The following is a 13,639-nucleotide window of genomic DNA, read 5'->3' on the forward strand; positions in this document are numbered from 1 at the left end:
CTACTTACCTAACAAATGCCTATCCTGAATAAAATATTGCGCACGCCACTGCTTATTGTTGGGTTTGTGTTGTGAGGAAAACCAAACAGTTCCCGCGGGATCTTCAAAACCTACATCCACACGGACGAAGCCGCGGGCATCCTCTAGTTACCCATAAACTAGTTTGTTTTTACCGGTGTTCCAAATGTGCTAAACAATGCCAACTTTTGGCCTGGTTTCCGAGTAATATTTCGGGAAGGCCATCGACCTACGGAATCGCAGAAGCCGAACCGTCAATACAGATTAGTTTAATAATTCGTTTCATCTTCGAGAGCCACTCAAGACGCCCCTACTGACCTAGTAATGATATCGTCAAGTTACGTACCAACTACGTAGCCTGTGATAACTGTAATGATTATTGAGAGCCAAGAAATTCGCATTTAGCCCATCGGACGAACCAACTAGGTAGGTAAGTACTTAAATATAATTGCTGGGTTGTATTTTGGGAGAATTCAGCGAGGCGAAAACTGAAAGAAACTGAGGAGCGAAGTACCTTACCTACCTAAAAGCCCGACTACTAGCTTCACTTTCGATCAAAGATAAATCTGTACTATTGAAGTACCTAATATGTATATAAATATTATAAATTAGGTACCCACGACACAGGATTACCTAGTGTCGGTACCGTCGGACAGTGAAAAATTGAATATGTTGTTTTATGGTGAATAAGTATTTTTCGTGTTTTATTATGAATATTTTTCCGCGTGTCCGCAACTCTTGCGGAATCTTGGTACTTTTTAATCCTGTGCCAACGCCGCAGAGTCGAGGTGGAATTTTCATTCGGATTTGCCGGTACAACTCGCAAAATTGCCCGCACCGAATTCCAGCTAGAGTTGTCCCTACAATCTAGCTCACTGATCGTTCTTAAAATCTTACCCGTATAATTATGTTGTTGTTTACTGCGCCAAAATGTTTTAATGTAATCATGTTTAAATGATTGATATAGCACTTAGACACGTCTGAACAGCGCGTCTGAGCGTCAAAACTACGTAGAACTTCGTATAAAATATGACACCTCCTGAGTATAGAAAAATATTCAGTACTTATGCTGCGTATTGTGCTAGGCTATGAAATCTGCTTTTTTACTATCTTGTTTGTGTCTTTGTTTTCCCTTAAGCGACTAATCAAAAAATCAACTACTATGAACTATGAACTAATCTAAAAATTAATCAGTCCACGTGGAAATATGTGGCGGGCACTGAGCATCCAAATTCTAAGGGCACTGGGCATTTCACGATGAACTAATACTAAAACCAAATACTAAGTACCTACCTACAATATAATAAAAGCGTCGCTTACGTGGTTCTTCAGGAAGTTTTATGCCATTTATTTATCTCAACACTACAGTCAGCTAATGTATTAGAACAGCTCATGAATACTACTGATGAACATCTATTCTGGATTTTCCCAAACAATAATTGTATTAGGACTATGACTCGGTTAGGAATGTCGATAGAGAATGTTTATGTCTTCAATTCCGGCTTCAAATCGTCGCTAGTATTTATTTGTGTTGTGTCAATCGACAGCTGAATATGCACTGAAGAAGCGCGTGCTAAGATGTGCAGACATTATAATATGGTCACATGCAGCTTACAACGCATTACAATAGATAGGTATACCTATGCGTGAAGAATGATATAGAGCGATCATGGTAAAAAACCTCTGTTAATAGAACAAGTCTCGAAAAGATCATAAAGTCTTGCAAAGCCTCAGAGGAGAGACTGCGGAATTATGTATCTGATTGTTATTTGTTTTGGTTTCAGAAACATTCCCGGAAAATATACTTGAAGATAGACACGTTGTCAAGTCGCCAACAGATTTTTTTTTTGTGACAGACACAGAACAATTTTGATATCAATTCAAAACAGTGAAATGTTGGTTAAATTCTGCGTAAATGCTCACCAGAATAAGGTAGTTACACGTGGTGATACTGTATAACTCACTCTAATGTCCTGACGTGATTCTACTGCTGTGTCTACTCTCTCAAAATGAAGTAGATGGGAATAGATACTAGGCAGTGTTCAGGAAAATATAGTTTAAAAAAACTGATAGACGGGGTTCCAAGGTGCTAGGTGGACAGACAACATGAAACGAGTCTGCGAGAGCCGCTGGATGGTGGGGGCGCAAGACCGTGGCGAGTGGAAGTTCCTACGAGAGACCTGTGTCCAACTGTGGACGTCTATCGGTTGACAATGATGATGATGAATGATCCGTGCGAGGCCGGGCAACTCAGCCTGTAAGTAAGTATGTCATAAAGTCAGACATCGACCTATATCGGGACAGTCGGTCGTCATCGGCCAATGACGCTTTCAGGTAACCACGTCATTTCCTTCTCGCCGAGTTACAATTTTCAGAATAAAATCAGGATAACTTTTCAGAACTCTGTAAGTACTCAGTAATTCTAAAAAAGTTGAAATGTGGTACGGCGTGTCATTAACACATATCCAGGACTTGCTGGTGCCCACGATTTCACGTGGATTTAGGTTTTTAAACTCCCGTGAGAACCCTTTGATTTTCCGGTATAAAAAGTAGTGTAGGTACTCTTCAAATCTTTTGACGAGGCGTATCCATGCAAAATAACATCTCGTCAATCAGTTGCTCCATTACGGCGTTGTTGAATGACAAACCAACAAACATACACTTTCGCATTTATTAATATTATGGGTAGTGATTGTTGGAATTTGCCACACAATAGTTATTTCTGAATTCAGAGTAGGTACCTTTTGTTTTACGTTCGTCACGCCAACTCGATTTGTTTTGGCAAAATGGAAAATAATTAGGTTACTTGTTTTGGCTTACTGTTCTCCCGGAAGAAATTCCACCAGTAGGTATACACATATATTTAGGTAAGTAGTAGAACAAGGAAGACAGTCTGATGTGATTTGTCCCAATAGGATTACTGTTCTGATATCGATCAAGATCTAGGCTGTTAAATGAAATCCATTAGGTACACGTCGCTCGCCTGAGTTCAAGACTGCTTCAAAGACATTCTACAGAAAACTCAGGCTTGGCTGCATTTCATCTGAATCTCTGAGCCGGAGTAGAGGGCGTAGTAGACGCACCCATGGGGAAAGGGAACATTGCTCGCCTGAAATATTTCGGAAGGGAAACGTGGAGAATAGAGAGAAGTGGGAATCGCTCATCCCGCGATCCCTGGTCTCTAAGGACTTGTGAGGACTGACCTGATGATGGAGACAGGATGGTCCGTCGCTCACACTATGTTCTTCGGGTTGGTTGGCGTGCTTTGGTTCCGGCATGCGGTGCGGTGTGATGCATAACGGTGTTTGGGGGCACGTAGTGTCCCAGACGCGGGTTTGCTTCAGCGGACCTCCGCTGGCGGAGTAACGAAGAGTTTGCAATCCCTTGTGCTTCGTCATCGTGGGATGGGACTTCATGAGGTTTTTAATCGGTAGGAGTCCACATAAGAGGAGTGTTATAAGTTAAACGTGTGTATCTTGTATCTGTGTACATCACAATATCTGTGTGTCTTTTTGCGTGCTCAAACGGATGAACCGATTTAGATACGGTTTCTTTTATTCGAAAGCCTGGTTAATCGAAATTGTTATTAGTATGTTAGATGTTAATCTGTTCAACCGTTTAAGTATTATAAATAAGTAGTGTGGATTTATGGCTTTAAAAGTATTCTTTGATTTTACGTGATAAAAAATGTCACCCTCGAGGTACCTATTTGACTATATCCGTGCAAAAAATCACGTTGATCCATTTCTCCGACGCAACGTGATTGAAGAACAAACCACCAAACAAACACACTTGGGTAGTGATCATTGAATAGGATGGTAATGAAATATTAGGATATAAGTGACATCGTGTTCCGAAGTATACCTGGATGTTACATATTCATGAAAAATGAACATTCAACACACCCTTCTTAGCAACTTGTTCGAGTTCACGAGACTTTTACACACGTCTCCACAACAGATACATACCTACGCACAAATAAACACGCATGTGTACGTTAAAGTAAACAAATAGAAGTTTGCAGATGTGAGAGAAATGATTCTTGTGCTATTTCTGAAATTGAGACTGAGTCACCGCAGATTACCTGAGCTGTTAGTCTGGCAGCGTGTGGATTGCTATCAGTTTACCAGATCGGTAAACTGCAGGTGCGGTGGCTTTGACCTGGATACCTGAGTACCTAATTATATTCTGGGTTACCCTAGATTTATGTACTGAAGATAATTGCAGTGCAATTATGCGTTGCAGTTTGACAGCTAAGTACAGTGTGAGTTGTGGCTCTTTCAAAATCAATGAGTGTGACGATTGCTATTACCTAAAACTACAGTCTACTGAAATCATTTATGTCGAAAGTACGTGTGAAGCACTCGTTCTGTAGTTGAAATGAACAGTTGTCGCAGATCCACCATATTTTTTGAAAAGCCGGCCACGCATTGGCGGATCCCATAGGCGTAGCTAGGCATGGGCGAAGTGGGCCCTCGTCTACGGCCTCGCCCTGAGAAAATTTAAATTCAAGACGCCATGCTACGCCTCTGGCGGTTTGTTTGGTGCTTCAAATAATATGTATGGGCTCGTTTGATAGCTATTTATATTTTCTTTTATTTAGCTGTTGTAGTAATTCCTTATTGAATGAAGGAAGAAAATCACAAGACCTAAATGACATAGTCTAGACGCTAGATTCTAGTTCTACCCTAACTTGCGTGCTTACCGATACCAAAGCGCTGTAACACTTTTACAATGATAGAACTAATATCGATTAGATGATTAGATCTATCTCTATCGATATGCATAGAGAAATGCTCGGTATGTTGGCACGTGACACTGACCCTTGTGCCCACTGGCATCGGCCAAAAAATGCCCTTCCCCTAGTTGTATGCCACGCATGCAACTAACCGATTCGAAGATAGATATATTGGTATTTGGGATATATAATTTATCATACCGTAAAGTTTTGTCGTATGAGGAATTATTTTGGGGATCCACTAGCTTTCTTTCGTGGAGTGTTTGGAATGATGCTGCGTAGACACAGGATAGATTTTACGTTGTCACCACCCCTTTTCCGGATCAAAGCAGTGCCAGTTTATCCATATAGGCAAGGCAACAGAGCCTATGGGTAAGCTTAGATGCTCTCCATCGCCCGCTGAGTGACTGAACTTTGTTATGAAGCTTATACTTAGTCCGCGTTAGTATTTCAGATAGATGACTTACGTAGGTACACCTCGTCCTAGTTTCGCATACAAACAATACGAATATTTGTAACAGCAGGAATAGAATCTGGGACGGACGACAGATTGACTGACGGCTCGCATTAATGTGGGTGGAGCTCTGTTTTTGGGTTTTTAGTTTTGTGGGAGCAACGGCCTTTGGAATCAAAAGTCCAAGAAGTCTCTTAAGTCTAAACGTACGATTATTTCATAGGATTTAAACCAAATGATCAGGATAGGCACATGCTGAACGAAAAACCGACTTTTCGTCCTACTGCAATTAGAGTAAGGAGTAGGTAAGTGCGTGGACGTAGTGCCTACATCGGTCCTACTTATTGCCTTGATGGACACTACTTAGTGCAAAAAAAAAATTAAAAGTAATACCATTGCATTTCTTTCGTTTGTTACTCTAGTAGAGTCTAAAACTCTAGACTAGCAGCTAAGCACTGGAAGTATGTAAGTACTCAGTTTCATTATTAGTTGACGCCAAGAGGGAACTAGTTTGTTAAAAAAGATCAGAATTGTGATTTTTTTTATTTGAATTCATAACGCTAATTCTGAGAAGTTTGCCTAAAGCTTTACTACTTTTGATGACAGAAGTGGCAGAGTTGGTCAACTTTTAAATTACGTTATTACAATAATACGTGTAAGAATATAAATAAAAAAATTTACGAGCTCTCCGCATAAATTACATAAAGAAAACAACGGCTAAAAATAACTAAATTATAGGAGAAAAAACTGATAGAAAATGCGCGTTCCATCAAAGCGTGGGTGGTACCGCAAGAACATAGTTTGGTTTCCCATTTTTCTGCTTCATTTATAATGAGGTACGAGTAACTCCGCCGTATCCCTGCTCGCTGAAGAGTTAAAGGTCACAGTAAGCTACTTTTTTAAATTATAGACTAGCGCTTGGCTGCAATCAGACCTGCTAGCAAGTGATAATCCAACCTAAGACGGAGCGTGCTTGCCTAGAAGTTGCCTATTCACTCTTGACTTCAAGGCTGATTACCCATATTAAAAGTGTAAGGGAAAACTGATGCCGGAAGGGCGTTCCATATCCTAGCGGTTCGGATGGTTCCGACATCTATACGGCATGGTATCTACATGAAACCTTATCAATTGATCATTGTCTTCCAGAGCTAATAAAAACGAATGAGTTATTGTTACTGCAGGCACATGAGATGGACCAGCTTACAGATCTTAGAATAGCACCGGAGACGACTTGTAAATGTCAGACTGCACTGGATAGGCAGACTGAATGGCTACATTTTAACGGCGGTCTCTCCGTCTCTTGCTCCATACAAACGTAGTTTCATTCTCATTTGAATATTAACCAATGAATATAAACGCAGACACGTTCTAAAAACTTTAATCTGTGTCAGTTGTTTGCCAGATTACCGTAAGAATGTCTAGGTTTAAAGTTACACGAGTTTTGTTTATTTTATTAGCGATGATTCTTTAGTTAAACAACGCTTTGCCATGCCGTTGTGCTTTGCCTACTTTCAAACGTCAAATTATATCTACCATAGAGATATCTACCTACCTACTGATATCAGAATGAAAAAATTCGGTATTTGACCAAATATATTTCGGTATTCTGCTAAGCATCTTTCATAACTAGGTAAGACTAATCCTGAACATTCAAAGAAGTTTTGATTTTTATTTATTTATATACAAGTTAGGCTATGACTGCAATCTCACTTGGAAGTGATGCAGTCTAAGATAGAAGCGGGCTAACCTGGAACGGGTCAGCAGTTTTTACTCCATAACTCAACTTTATCGCAAAGTTCAGAACTCTAAAAAATTGAATAAAGCTCTTGCGATTTCCTTAAATGCTCAGAAGTTCAAAAGAGTCCAAAAAACAGAGCACCTTTTGAACCAATCATTGATGGTGGCATAAAGCGTTTGAACAGGCATAAGTACTCAGTAACTTATAAATATGAGTCGTAAGACTCATTAGTTGTAAATATGTTTGCTCCAATACAGTACGTATGTTATAAAGATATTTGTACCAACAAATCATTCAAGTAGGTACTTCCCGGCAAGATGAGAAGAGCGTATTCGAAGATGCGGATCCAAAAATATTTAAGATGCAATGCGGTTGCGATTGTCAAAATAAGGGCACACATTGTGCTAAAAGACATAAGTATCACACTTTCTTGTTCTTTTTGATTTTATTTCCGTAAAACCAAATAAGACCACATTAATTTATTTCGTGTGGACACTGAGAAGGAAAAGGTGATGACCGAATTTTTAAACTTGTCAGCAAAATTTATCTTGTCAGTACATTTTGTTGCAGGTACCTAAATGTTGGTTTTATTACACGATTATCCCAAAAAAGGAGTGTAATGTTTTCAGAGTTTATATATGGTAAGATACTTGATACTCGTATATGTAGGAATAAATCCACTATATCTTCTAAATGTCTAAACAGATAACTTCTAAATGTTATTAAATATTAAAAAATAACTAATATCACTGTACTACCCTAAACTACTATCACAGAGTCAAAAATGGTACGTTTTATCACCTACCAGAGGTTCGTTGAAGCCGTCTAGACAGAGTAATCGTATGGTGGTGACGAGCTACCCGGGATCTTCAAAGTCATGTCGGGACATTTACCACGAGATCAAAGGCATAGGACTACTGTGTCTCCTTACACTACGGTACTAGTCTCTACTTTCAATGTAGCTCTAACCAATTCTACCATTAGACTATTAGATCTCTACTTTGCTTCCATCCTGAAATATTATCTCTAAATAATAGGCTCTACCTCGTCTGGCTCTTATTTAGATTTTATAACGATGTCTCTGATGATACTCCGTGACCTTGGCATGGTACTCTGGAGCTACCGTCGCGTACCAACCAACTAAACTTTCCATTTCCTTTAAAAATAATAAAAAACTTTGATCATAAGATGCAAAACTCTGTAATAATTAATTAGTACACGAGTGAGATAATTTGGCAAAAACACACAGATCGTATCTTTAGCTGTACAATGAAATAGATGTATGGACACAGAACTGTAGGTAGGAACTGAATAGAAACCTATTTAATTATATACTATTGACTTTTTTAAACTTAACGTAATAAGAATTAAGATCCAGAGGGAGATTAAGAGAAGCAAAATTAAATCTGCAATATCAAGAGTGATGTCCCTTATTTCACATCAATCTCAATAATTTAGAAAAGGCCGCAAAACACTTCTTGTTTGCCAAACCATAACATTCCAACCCCAAGTTCACGCCATTAGGCATGAAAATTTTGCAAAATCATCTCAGCTAGCACCTACACTACGTCCTAAAAGAAACCCCCATACTCGTACAAAATGTCAGAATTACAGCCTTTGCAGTTTCAGAGGTTTCGTGCTGCAACTGTTCTTTCCCCTTTAGATAATTAATTTTTTGTTCGGGCATCAAGGCAAAAAAATAACTGAAAAGAATAGAATCCAGCGTCCAGAAAACGCAGATAAGTTTTTGCCAGTATCCAAGTGTTCTCAGACAAAAATCAAGGTCTCAGGCGTTGAAGAAGCATCGAAGTTTATAATCACTGTTGAAAGCTTAAGAAAACATAGTGCAATTGATTGATTGACGGTCTATCTATCCGTCTGATCGTTACGTACAAGAGTTATTTGTGTGCACTATTTTTAAGACTAAGTATTAATCTTTTATTTTAGGTACTACTTATAATCTATTAATAAAAAAAATTAAAATTAAATACATAACTACTTAATAATATCAATCCTTTACTAGCTGGGTATTTAAAAGTCTGCATCTCTTCATATTTACCTAAGTTGCAATATTACTTTCTTGTTTACATACATCTGGCAAACGCGTAAATTGTTTTACGCTGTTCACGTGCTATAGCTATGAAAACGGTATTCTTTGTGTCTGCGATGGAATTTGTGAACGTAAACCAAATACGTTCTATTTTTAAAAACACGGGTCTATGCGGGCTCCCCTGTGGTACCCCTAATTGGAAGGTTCTGTTTAGCAACAGTCTATGTCACTGTTGGGTAAAGGTAATAAAGGCTGTATAGCTGTAACCATGAGTTTGCAGTTTGTACTGACGAGCATTTATTATAAAAACATGTTGATTTTATTTTCTGTTAATATATCGAACTGCGTTTGCATTGCCGTATAATTTGTTGAAGAGGGACTTGTTTGGCATTTCAATTAAGTCTTTAATTTACCTGATTTTCACAACAAAACAAGTTGTGGAGTTACGGCAGATACGACGACCTTTCAAACATCCACATGTTTATTGTTTTTTGGTGAAAACTCACGGTAAGGTTTAATGCAGGCGAAGTCTACATCATTGACGGTCTACATCCACAACAGCTCCGCTCTCAGACGGATTTACAAGAGTAGGACAATAATAATTATGATTATGTCCGAGCATTAATAAAGCTTCAGTATACTCAAGATCAATGAACTTTTAATCGTAAAACATTCATTCATTGTAAACATTGTTTAAAATTTTTCAATATTCAAAATTGATGATCAAAATAAAAATATATTTTCATCAAAGTCAGACAGTTGCCACAGTAAAGAATAATTATTTAATTTAACATCGCAAGCATCTTTTAAATAAATCACTCTGTTGTTTACACTGTGGTGAATTCGTAAATAAACACACGGAAATAAGTAAACAAAGAATATTGTACAGGATTTTTAAATAAATTGGGCCTTAAGCGTATGCAGAAGTATTTGAGAACTCAGCGCATAGAATCCCAAAAAAATAATTACGAAGAGGTCATAACCCTCAGCCATGAGAAATATGATGCACAGAGAAAAGTTATTAATTCGAATAAACATTTACAAAATGCTCTAGAATCGTCAAGTGAACTAGGATTTAGGAATGCCCTTCCTACAGAGTACAGACTAGAAAAGAAACTTGGTGGTTCAGCAGAAAGTGAGAATGCAAGAATGTGAAGATATATCAACCAACTTCTTTTGAATCCGTGGAAACAAAAATTTACATGTTCTTAGTGTCCAGTTTAAAATGAAATTTTTGATGCAGTTTGAATCAATATAGAGTTGAGAAATAAATATATTATTATCTATGTTTATTTAGAGACAAGTAAGTAAATATGTTCACGTGTTGCATAAATAAAATCAAAAGCAATATTCTTGTTACTTTATCAAGAAACAAAGTGTATGGATAACGACCTGGCACTTACTGCTAGCGTTTTAAAATAGGTATTCAAATATATCATTCCAAAATCTCGTAACAGATTGCTTGTTTTATCATTTTGTATTGCACGAGACATTTCGTTTTCTCAGACTCGACATGACTGAAAAAGTCGTAAATTTTAAAAGTTATTTGTAGACAACAGTGGCTAGGGAATCGATTGAAGTTTGGTAATCAAAAAAAGTTTTGACATCGTGAAAAAGTCTCTCTTCTAAAATGCGCCTACGTCGAATGATTTTAATTTTAGACAAAGAACTTCTCTATTTGTGAAAACATTAGCCACTTACTGAACTGTATCGTCAGCTATTTGTTTATATTTCCTTCAAATAACACATTTTTAATCGAAAAGAATTTCTTTTATGTAGTTTATTGTTTTCTTATCCCTATTGTTCATTTTTATTTCCTTAAAATTCTCTTATTCCGCAAACAACTCCTTCTATCATTGCTGTACTTACACTTAATTAATCGTAAAATGGTTTAAATAAGACAAAGTTACTTTCAATGGATTGACAAAAATGAAAAGTTTCATTGTTTAGGTGTTATGCATGCGTATGCATTTCCATGATTATCAAATCTTTGAAAAGAGCAACCGCCGAGTTTCTTGCTGGTTCTTCTCGGTAGGAATGGCATTCCGAACCAGTGGTAGGTGCTCTTGACGATTCAAAAGTACTTGTAAAAGTCTAATTGAATAAAAATATTTTGAATTTGAATTTGAATTAACATTATTCACAGTCATAGTTTACGTTATCCCGCAGTATATTTTCAGCAAACTTGAAGATTTGCTTCCTAGCATTACGTTTTGCTTCAGTATTTTGTGTTCCTCATGCGTTGTTCTTTCAAAATACATTTAATTGTTAGCTTTTAAACAAAACCGGCAATCATTTTCATCTCGACTCTACCTACACAATCGGAAAGGTCATTGCACACGTCACCAAAAGTTAGCGCGAAACGGACGGGAAATTAAAAAAAATACTCACTTACCCATTCAAAATCATTGTCAACTCACTCAAACACAAAAAAAAATGATGAACTATTTTTGTAACACACTGAAAGTTTCGGTACGTTCGCGGTTATTTTTGAAATGGCGGGCGGCCCGCTCTACGGCCGACAAACGTCTGAGTAAAATAATTTTATGATCCCGAGAAAGTAAATTGGGATTGGGGAAATATAAAATTACTCGTGGATTAGTGATGGAGGGACAGGTTCATCGATGAAGAAAACACAGAACTTCGATGTTGGTGAAAAGGTAAGAAAAGCGGAAGACAGCTTTTACGACATACCTGCTACGTTGCTACGATTGCTACGTCTTAAAGCTCCAACAAAAAGCTGAAAGGAATTATCTTACAGTACCTAAGTATAAACAATTGTCTTACATGTGAACTACTTACATACCTATAATATTAAAATTCTCTACCTAAGGGTAGTGATAGCCGAGCCGTAGGAACAGCCACCTCCTATTCGGGGAGGATGAAAGTTCGCTCCCGTTCTCGACCTCTAACTTTTCAGAGTTAGAATGGGGGTTTTAAGAAAGAAAGTTTGTGTGTATGTATGTGTGTAACGTATGTCTGTGTGTATGTTTGTTACTCCTTCACGCAAAAACTACTGAACGATGGATAATACTCTGGATTAGCACATAGGCTACTTTTTATTCCGGAAAATTAAAGATTTCTCACGGGATTTTTAAAAACCTAGATAGGGCATCAGATAGTTAAATATCATTTGCTTTAATGGTAAAAGAAAACATCGTTCGAGGAAACCTGCACGCCTGAAAATTTCTCCATATAATGTTTTCAAAGATGTATGAGAATGTTTGGCAATCCACCCTAGTAGCCACCCTGGCCAGCGTAGTAGATTATGGCCAAACCATTCTCATTCTGCTCAATAGTACTTCTGTCTGCCGTGCTCAGTAGTAAGCCGGCGATGAGTTGATGGTGATGATACCTATTATTTCCTTGTTGTAGGAACCTAAAAAACTCTCTTTGTTATATGTTTATTTTCGAATAAATTTAGGCTGGAAGTTTCTAAACCTAACGCAATAAGAGGTGTTATAAGTTTGATCCGTTGGTCTGTCTGTGTTACTGTGAAACGGATGAACCAATTTGAATATTTTTTATTCCAGGATGGATCCTGAAAATCCCTCTACATAATATGATTTAAAATGGGACTTTAATAAAGGAACTACTGAGTAGGTACTAATTTTATCGATACCAAAATAATCGACAGATTGTACCAGATTGTACACCTCTATATTTCAGTACATATATCAACAACACCTGGCAATACGCGATCTTCTCAGAAACCTTTGTTTATTTTTGTACAAACGCGTATTTTTCGCCATTTACTCCAAATTACAGTTAAAATACTACCGGTTTACATATTTTACATGCATTACTGACATAAAGACACCTAGTTTTTTAAATAATCGAAAAATAAGTTGTTGAATAGTATATGCTATGCCTCGGCTTCATTCAGGTGGAAAGTGTGAAAATCCTGAAATACGTAGACATTTCTTCAGTTTTAGGAGTATATAATCATAGGACCTTATTACTAAGCCTCGGATGTCTGTCCGTCTGTCTGTCAGAGGGCTGCATTTCATGAACAGTAATGGGTGTAGCGAGTTGTAATTTTCAAAGAATATCTTTGTCAAAAAATAATAAAATACCAAGATGGCGAATTTCGAAATGCCCGCGATGCAAGTTAACAAAAAATTAAAAAGTAGGTATATGGTGTTATATCATCTTGTAGATGGTACGGGACCCTTCGGAGAGAAGGAAAATTCTCATAGTACCTTAGTGTTACATGTCGACTTCATTGGAGATGTAGCTCAACGCCCTACGGAATGAAATGAATAAGAAACTGGCTTAAAAGGTAAATATAAATAGCTTCTCGCTGAAATGCCTGAAACTCCTGATCAAACAACTAATTCCTGAAAGCTGGCAACGTATTGGCGGTTCCTCTGGTGCTGCAAATGTTAATGGGAAGTTCGTTTGTGTGCTCGCTATTTTTTACCCGACTGCGGCAAAGCCAAAAGAAAAGGTTATGATTTCAGCAGTCTATGTATGTATGTGTGTATCCAGATTCTGTGTGTTCCACCGTAGCGCCTAAACTACTGGGCCGATTTTGATGAATGAGGTGTCAATTGATTCGTTGTACAGGTCCGGGTGGTATATATTTTAAACGAAAAAAAAATACCTAACGGATGTTACATCAAAAAAAGTGGGATCGAG

The 13,639-nt window shown here is 37.7% G+C and overlaps 1 protein-coding gene across 3 annotated transcripts in view; it reads right to left on the minus strand.

Moving 5' to 3' along the window:
- The window catches only part of LOC123871230 (tau-tubulin kinase homolog Asator), a 68,826-nt gene extending 57,307 nt beyond the window's left edge, over nt 1-11,519 (minus strand). For all 3 annotated transcript variants that reach the window (XM_045914909.1, XM_045914908.1, XM_045914907.1), the window contains exon 1: nt 11,394-11,519. The gene's annotated coding sequence lies outside the window, so the exon portion shown is untranslated. The remainder of the gene's footprint in view (nt 1-11,393) is intronic.
- Nucleotides 11,520-13,639: the final 2,120 nt, after the last annotated feature.

The sequence above is a fragment of the Maniola jurtina genome, chromosome 13 (genome assembly GCF_905333055.1).
Source record: "Maniola jurtina chromosome 13, ilManJurt1.1, whole genome shotgun sequence".
NCBI lineage: Eukaryota > Metazoa > Arthropoda > Insecta > Lepidoptera > Nymphalidae > Maniola > Maniola jurtina.